Below are 8,384 nucleotides of genomic sequence, written 5' to 3'. Positions count from 1 at the left end.
TTTTGCTCATCAAGAAAATCAGCGTAATAACATATCATAAAGAACTGTCATGCTGATGATTTGAAATAATGTATGGCATTGAGTAAGCACTCAGTAAATGTTATTGTTTTTCATTTGGAGGAAATAGTAGCAAAATTTCCCCTAAATTGGCCATACCAATACATCAAGTCCTTCTGTTGGTTTTTTTTTAAGTTTTATTTTAAAAAGTTCTATGAACAAATGGAGAACACATTTTTACATAGTTTTAATTAGTCTACTATTTCATAATTCACTCCTTAATGAGCTTTTCAAGTGGATAATCAAAACTGATGTTCAGTTTGATTCCTTCTATGCTGCATATTTAAAACCAGTTTAATTGTTAAACATTCACTCTACTGAGAATCACGCAGACACAGCTGGTATGAGAAAACCTGTTCATAACTCATGTGTCCTAGATTGGTATGAACAACAGGTTTATGCGGATACCATTTCATCTCTTCTCAGCAAATGTGGTTTAATTCTGGCTTCTAGGTGGAAATCTAGGGAGGTAAACTATAATAAAAGGGTTTTATAGAGAAGAACTAGAAATGAAAATAAAGGTATGAGGTACTTCTCCAGACCTATATAAATACTGCATTTATATGCCTTGCTTTATTTAATTCTGACAGTAACCCTAGGGGAGCTCTCTCTATTCACCAGAAGAGGAAACTGATATTCAGAAAGTAAACAAATTGTCTGAGGTCCCATAGCTATTAAGTTGTAAAGTCAGAATTTCAATACAGGCCTGTCCAACTCCAAAACCTATACTCTCTCAACCTGTACATTTTTGCTAGACAAACCAAGTACCAAAATCCATATCAAATATAATAGGCACTAAAAGATGGTGGCGAGACGCAGCCTTTTTCTTCATTGAGTACCACCTCCTTTGCCACATCAAACTTAGAGAGGGAGGGTGGGGGTAGGTAGAAGAATATGGCAGGAGTGAGAAAAAGGCAAGAAAGTAAAGCATAGTAAGACAGGTGAACCCCAACTCAGGCTTTGCTCCTTATTACCTGTGTTACCCCGGCAAACTTCTAACACTTTCCACCTGTTTTCTATAAATCGAAGTTGTTAATAATAGTACATTCCTCATAGAGTTTTTGTAAAGGCTGAGTCATTATGTGTGGTATGTTTTGTGATGTTATAATGTAAGAATCATATATATCAGTACACAGTATATGTAATATGAATATATGCAAGTTTAACATATGTATTTATGTTAATATATAAATACATATGACAGTATGTAAACAGATGTGAGTTAATATATGAAAAGTACAACATGAGGGGAATTAAGTCTATGCTATTATTATGACCACTTGAAATGGGTTAAGTATATATTAGATTTAAAGATAATAGAATCTGTGTAGAAGTTCATATACTTAAATACATTCAGTTGACATTCATAAACGAGATCTTTAATTTTTCATGGAAAGAAGAGTGGAGGAAAGAGTAAGCCAAGGACACAGCACTGCTCTGCCCCAGACTAGTCTGTAACTGGGCCCTTTTGCCTTCTGGCTACCTGTTCCTCAGAGGTAACATGAGAGGATGAAAAGATAGGAGTGGAAGGTTCCTTTTGTCTAAAATGTTTTATTTTGTTCTGCTTTAGAAAATTGCAATCAAGGTTTATTCCTACGACTTATTTGACTTCTCATTTGTCTTAGGTTAGATATGATTTATTTCTGTTTTACATTCTGTTGATTTCTTAAGTGAAGCATTGAGAGTAATGCTCATGGGAACTCTAATAAAGCAGAGGGAGGAGAGAGTGAGCGCCAAATGGGAAGGCAACATGAGAATGCCTGCCAATGATCCCTAGAAAGGATTTCTATGGACCACGCCATTGCTACAGAGCTGGACATCTTGGGCACAAACCTTGTCTGGCTGTCAGGATTCCAACAGGCTCTTCTGCCTAATTCCTCCCACCCCTAGACTGTCTCCCCACACAACCCCATCTCTAGCCCAGTTTTAAAACCACTGCTCTTTCCCAGATGGGATTTGTGATAGTGGAAATTTTGGCTGCTACAGCAGATGGTGAGGGAGATATTTTGTCAGCAAGAAAATATGGTTCATAGGTCTTGGTCTGTCCAACTGTAATGGTCATTGGGTGAACTATAATTAAATTTGTCCATTGCCTCTCCCAATAGGCATTTGAACTGACTACTATTAATATGTGTAAATTTCTACTCCTGGAGGAAATCAGCAATACTAACTCAGTGTTCTCAGAATCAAATTGAATAGTCCAGCCCTTCCCCCCCCCCAACAGTCAAAGATTCACTTAATTTATCCATGTGTTTTATTATTAAGGGGAATAGTGGTAAGAAACCATGAGAACAGGAAGCAGAGAACACTGAGTTGAAGCTCCATTTCTGCCCTTTTGCTACTAATATTACATTGGATGCAAGTGAATGAACTTCTCTGTGTGTGTGTGTGTGTATGTGTGTCTCCTTATCTATAAAGTGGGAATATTCATGCAATCTTTGAGATTTGTTGTGATGTTTAATTAAAATAATGAATGTGACATTATTGGAAGCTATTTATTTATAAATAGCTATTTATATGTATATAAATAACAGTTTATTTATATATCCTAATGTACATAATATGCCACATTAAGACCATTATCTCAACTAAAGGGATTTGAGACAGAATTCATAGAAATCATTGACTACTAACATTTTAAAGCTGGAAACATTATGAGAGGTCTAGGCCATATGCCAATATTGAGACTTAATATTTTTGGTTTTCTTGGATTGATGAAAATACAGCAATATGTGTCAGTTTAAAATGAAGTGAGAAAGCTGAGAAACAAAGAAATGGGTCCGCTTCTTAAACTCATTTTTGCCGTACTGCTTTCAAAACATGTCAATGAATGAAATAAACACTTTAAGCAAATTGTAGAGGAGGAAAATGATCATTGTTTCTTTCAAGGAACTTCTTTAAGAAACAAGGAAATGCAGGTGCAATAGCCAGGGATAGCTGCACCTGAGGACACTGGCTAGACACCATGAATCATGGAGCCAGGGAGATTGTTTCAGATGCTGTGGTATAGCCTCGATCTAGAGCAGTGGTTCTCAACCTTCCTAATGACGTGACCCTTTAATATAGTTCCTCATGTTGTGGTGAACGCCCCCCCCCCCATTTCATTGTTAAAAATTGAACATAATTAAAGCATGGTGATTAATCACAAAAAAATGTAATTATATATGTGTTTTCTGATAGTCTTAGGTGACCCCTGTGAAAAGGTAGTTCGACCCTGAAAGGGATCGCGACCCACAGGTTGAGAACCGCTGATCTAGAGTTTACACAGCTCTAGGAAACAGGTTTACTGAGGGAAGCTAGATGACAAATCAACCTAAACTGGTGTTAGTTAGTGAAAGACATATGCTTCATAGAATTTAACCAAAAACAATTCATATGAACACCTATTTACTGTTAACAGGTTAAATCCTTGGTCATCTGAGACTCATAAGATGCTTAGAAGTTATTCTCCCCTCTATCTGATGCTTTGATTCCTTTAGAATACTCTAAACAAGGAGTTACCCAGCTCTTGATTAAACAACTCTAGTGGTGGGGAATTCACTTTCTCTGGAGACCACGTCTCCCATTGTAGAACATTTGTATTTCATGGAAAGTGTTTCCATATGCTGAACTGGAATCTGTCTTCCTAGAGTTCCACTATTGTTCCTGGTTCATCCCTCTGGATTGCTTTCCAGATGTTTCCGAATAGCTGTAATAGTCTGCCAGCACTTCTTCACTATGAACTGCATGTTATTTAACTGTTCTTCACACAACATGATCCCAGTTTCTTTTCCTATTCTAGTCACCTCCTCAGTATATTTCCTATTGGTTAATGTCTCTCTCAACGTATCATGGGCATACTATTATTAAAATTTATTTATTAGTGCTGTATATATTTTAATTAATTTAGTTGCCACAAAACCTCTACAAGACAGGTACACTTATAATTACTATCTTACTGAAGAGGGAACTAGGGACATTAAATAATTTGCCCAAAGTCACAGAGCTGGTGGATAAAGGAGCTAGGATACAAATCTGGTGCCTACATTCAGAATCTATACCCTTAAACACTGTACAATTCTATTTTTTCTGAATATAGTGTTTCTAGTGTCATCTGATTAGTGTTGAGGATGGCAACACTATCACCTTCTTCTATTTATGTTTCCTGAGATCATGTTAACATTCCTGGCTGGTATGGTTGATTATGGTACATACAGGGAATTGAAAATGAAGAGTCAAATCTTGAAATTCCACCTGTCTTGCAAAGACCATACAGAGGTCCTGGGCCTTATCTTGAAGATGATGAAATCCTATTATGCATTTAATTTTTTTTTTAATTTTAAAATTCATTACACATTTTAAGCAAGGAACCAAGCCACATAATGATATTTACATATTTGAAAGGAGTATTGATAAATTAGAGCAGGATGAAATGATAAGCAGGAAGGAGATGATAATGGCAATAATCCAAGTAAGATCTGAAGGAAGTGTGGATGCCAAATAAACAAACAAACAAACAAACAAACAAATAAATAAATAAAATAAAGAGATCCAAGCAGTGTTTGGAAAGTGTGAGGTCAGGACTTGGTGATATTGAATTAAAGAGGTAAAAGGTGATGGAAAGAGGATTTTATTAAAAAATTAAAAAAATCCTCACCTGAGGATATTTTTCCATTGCTTTTTAGAAAGAGTGAAAGAGAAGGACAAGGAGAGAGAGAGAGAGAGAGAGAGAGAGAGAGAGAGAGAGAGAGAGAGAGAGAGAGAGAGAGAGAGAGAAGAGGGAGAAACAGAGAAACATTGATGTGAAAAAGACATATAGATTGGTTGCCTCTGGTGTGTGCCCCTACCAGGGCCCAGGAAGGAAACTGCAACCCGGGTAGATGCTCTTGACCGGGAATTGAACCAGAGACCCCTCAGTGCATGGGCTAACACTCTAACCACTGAGAATACTGGCCAAGGAGGAAAGAGGATTTTAAAAGGATATCCAAGTTTCTCTTTGGGAATTCTGTGGATGGGTGGCCATCATTAGCAGCAGTGGGGCTATAGTAAAAGGAGTGGTACTTTGAGGCAGGGTGGGTTGTTGGAGCTGCCGGGGAAGGTGCAGAGTGGCTGGGAGAGATAAAGAAAATGTCAAACAAAGTGTCCAGGGCGGAGGGCTGCAGGCAGTGAACATGTACAGGGACTCAGAAAGAGGGTCCAGATGTAGATGGCAAGCTGCAGCTTGGCTTTTGTTCTGGGAGCCCCCAAGGATGAAGTCCCTGAGCTGCCCTTGATGTCTTCCTGTGTCAAAACTCCAGCCAAATGATTCTAATTTTCTTTATCGCAATGTCAGTTGTAAATGAATTTGTATTTACATAAGGAATAACATGTTTGACAAGAACCATATTCATCATTTCAAAATGTTCCCCAAATACTCTAGCAGGGTGACCATTTGGTATAAATTGTATGTCTGATGATGGTGATTATTTCTCAAGAAAAAGTATTCCTATTTTAAGAATCTAATGTTTTTAGTGTGAAAATTGGTTTCCATATAATAAGAGCTAAGGGTGTATATTTTCTACACTGTAAGTATTAGGTCATTCCTTCTCAAAACCCTCCTTAGTATTCTCCTTTCCTTTATCATTTAAACAGTTTCTGTGGGCTTCTGATTTATTGATGCATTCATTTATATATTATTTGTTAGAGACAAACCAGATATCAGATACTATACTAGATGTGAGGGATTAATTTTGTATTTTTGACCAGTATGAGGAATATGGGAAGTCTTAAAAGAAACCAAGTGCTTAAGCACAATAATGATCTTGGTGAATTGGCAACAATATTAATGGGTGAACTGCTGATCACTAGTAATAGCTTGCTTATTCTTGTGTGAATCACATATTAGTTCTTGACCCAGAAAAGTCAAAGGTACTATGATATGTCTCTGAAGTTTGGATGCATTTATGGAATCGGGCTGCAAATATTCGATGGCATAGAGCAGTGGTTCTCAACCTGTGGGTCGCGACCCCGTTGGGGACAGAATGACCCTTTCACAGGGGTCACCTAAGACCATTGGAAAACACATATATAATTACATATTGTTTTTGTGATTAATCACTATGCTTTAATTATGTTCAATTTGTAACAATGAAATTGGGGGTCACCACAGCATGAGGAACTGTATTAAGGGGTCGCGGCATTAGGAAGGTTGAGAACCACTGGAATAGAGAAAAGTGAGCCCGGTTCAGAAAGCAGTTATATACCTTCATTTGTATGCGGGTGGGTCTGGTAGGCCTGTTGCCTTCTGCAAGTTGAAATCTTTTGCTACTTTTCATAAGATCTTTTAGTCAAAATTAAGGTCAAAGACCCAAGGACAATACTGAGATGCTAGATAGAAGGAGTGCACAGCATTTGCCCTTTAAAATTTCCCTAAGTTTTAAAAGTACATAAATGGTGGATACAGTTTTAAGCCATTATCCCTATTGTCTGTTCATTTTGGTTATAGCCTCAATGACAATGGGGCAGAGAAGGATAGCAAGTTGTCCTAAGTTTGAATGGAGAAAAAACTTTCTATGCTTGTAGAAGTAGTTTTTGGCAAACCAATCACTCTTGTCTCTATTCCAGTCCAGAGCTGGTTCTTCTCAGTGTGTGCTCCTCCCAGTGTTGGTGATACAGGTCTGGTCTGTGCTCCCCCACCCCCTGCCCACCAAACCGTACCCCCCCACTCTCTGGAATGTGAATGAGAGCTGCAGCCTTACAGTCCCATAGTGTACAGAACTCTCTGTGTAACTTCTCACAGAAGTATTGTCTCAGACCATGCCTTTCCTTGTTTAGGCCCTCTATATCTAACCGATTTCTCAAGGCCATGGAATGGAAACAAGGGGATTTATGGGATAGGGGCTGGGCCATTGTTATGGAATGAATGTTTGTGTCCCCCTAAAATTCATCAGTTGAAATCCCAACCCCCAAGGTGCTGGTTTAAGTAGATGGGGCCTTTGGGAGGTGAGTAGATCATTAGGTGGAGCCCTCATAAATGGGATTAGTGCCCTTATAAAAAAGACTCAAGCGAGCTCCTTCACCTTGATTTTGGACTTCCCAGTGTCCAGAACCGTGAAAAACAAATTTATGTTGTTTATAAGCCACCCAGCTTGTGGTGTTCTGTTATAGCAGCCTGAACAGACTCACGTAGTAAATGCTCTATGGATCTGTTTCTTCTCCTGCTCATCCTTATTTGTTTTACCTGCTATCTTCCCAAGGCGTAGTCTATAAAAACGTGTAGCAATAAAAAGTAGGTCTGTAAAACAGAAGCAGAAAACCCTGTCCCAGCAAATTGTTGAACTGATGTTTTTGAATAGGGACACACTGAGCATCTGCTCTGTGTTGGAAATGAAAGGTAATGGCTTTCTGTCTATTAAAGAAAACCAATGAATCGGGACCTCCTTTCTTCATGGTGTTTGACAATTTCTTCAGTAGGGAAAGATGCAGTGTCATAAACTCTAGGAAGAATGTGCCTAGAGTGAACTTCTAGAGTCCCCTAAGGGGACATTGAGCTGGAGTCTGGGTTAGTGGGAAGAGTGAGGAGGAAGAGGCAGTGAACACGCATATTTCCAAGACATGCATATTCTCCTCACTGCATTCCAGCAATGATTGTGTTCTGAGTGTATGACTGTCCTTGTTCTGTTAAAAATAAATCTGGCTGAACAAAGGGGTGCTACCTATTTGATTCTTCTGGGCTCAGATTCAAAAAGGGGTGAAAAAGCAAATTTAGATTATTAAATGCTTACTGCTATGAAGAGAAATCACCCATGGAAATATGTATAGGTCATATTGATTAGTGAGAAAGCAGTAAGAGAGGAGTAAATTGCCAGAGAATATAAATAGGTAATAAAATATGTTTAGTAAGTATGAAGACTGGAAATCAGGAATCTCTAAGCCTTGAGCAAAGGGAGAAGAAAGGGACTTGTTGCCTTTTCTCCTTGCTCCTATTCCTAACTAAGAAGAACAGTCATGACTGCTTGATCTGGAACCCTGCCCTGGGTCCTGATATGCCCTGCCTATGCCAGGTTTCCCTTTTGAAAGGAGAGACTAGGTAAGGGAATCAGCACAAAAGTGAGGGGTAGTTTCTCTGTCTGAAACTGTCAACAGAGCACAGAGCTTTGAAGTCTTTGAAATTAGAGAGGCAAGTTGTGTGGCCGCCACTGGCTTTGAGTTCCAGAGAAACCATTAGATGAGTTCAGGTCAGACTAACTCCCTGATTGGGCATGAGCGATAATAACTGAGGACCAAGCTAAGCTAGATGAAAAGTGATTGCTACCAGTTAGGTAAGACACCTGACTGCATCTCTGTGCTCTAGTTCTCAAATCAGTCAC

Source organism: Myotis daubentonii, chromosome 3 (assembly GCF_963259705.1).
Source record: "Myotis daubentonii chromosome 3, mMyoDau2.1, whole genome shotgun sequence".
Lineage (NCBI taxonomy): Eukaryota > Metazoa > Chordata > Mammalia > Chiroptera > Vespertilionidae > Myotis > Myotis daubentonii.
The sequence above is the reverse complement of the archived record's forward strand: the minus strand, read 5'-3'. Positions refer to the sequence as shown.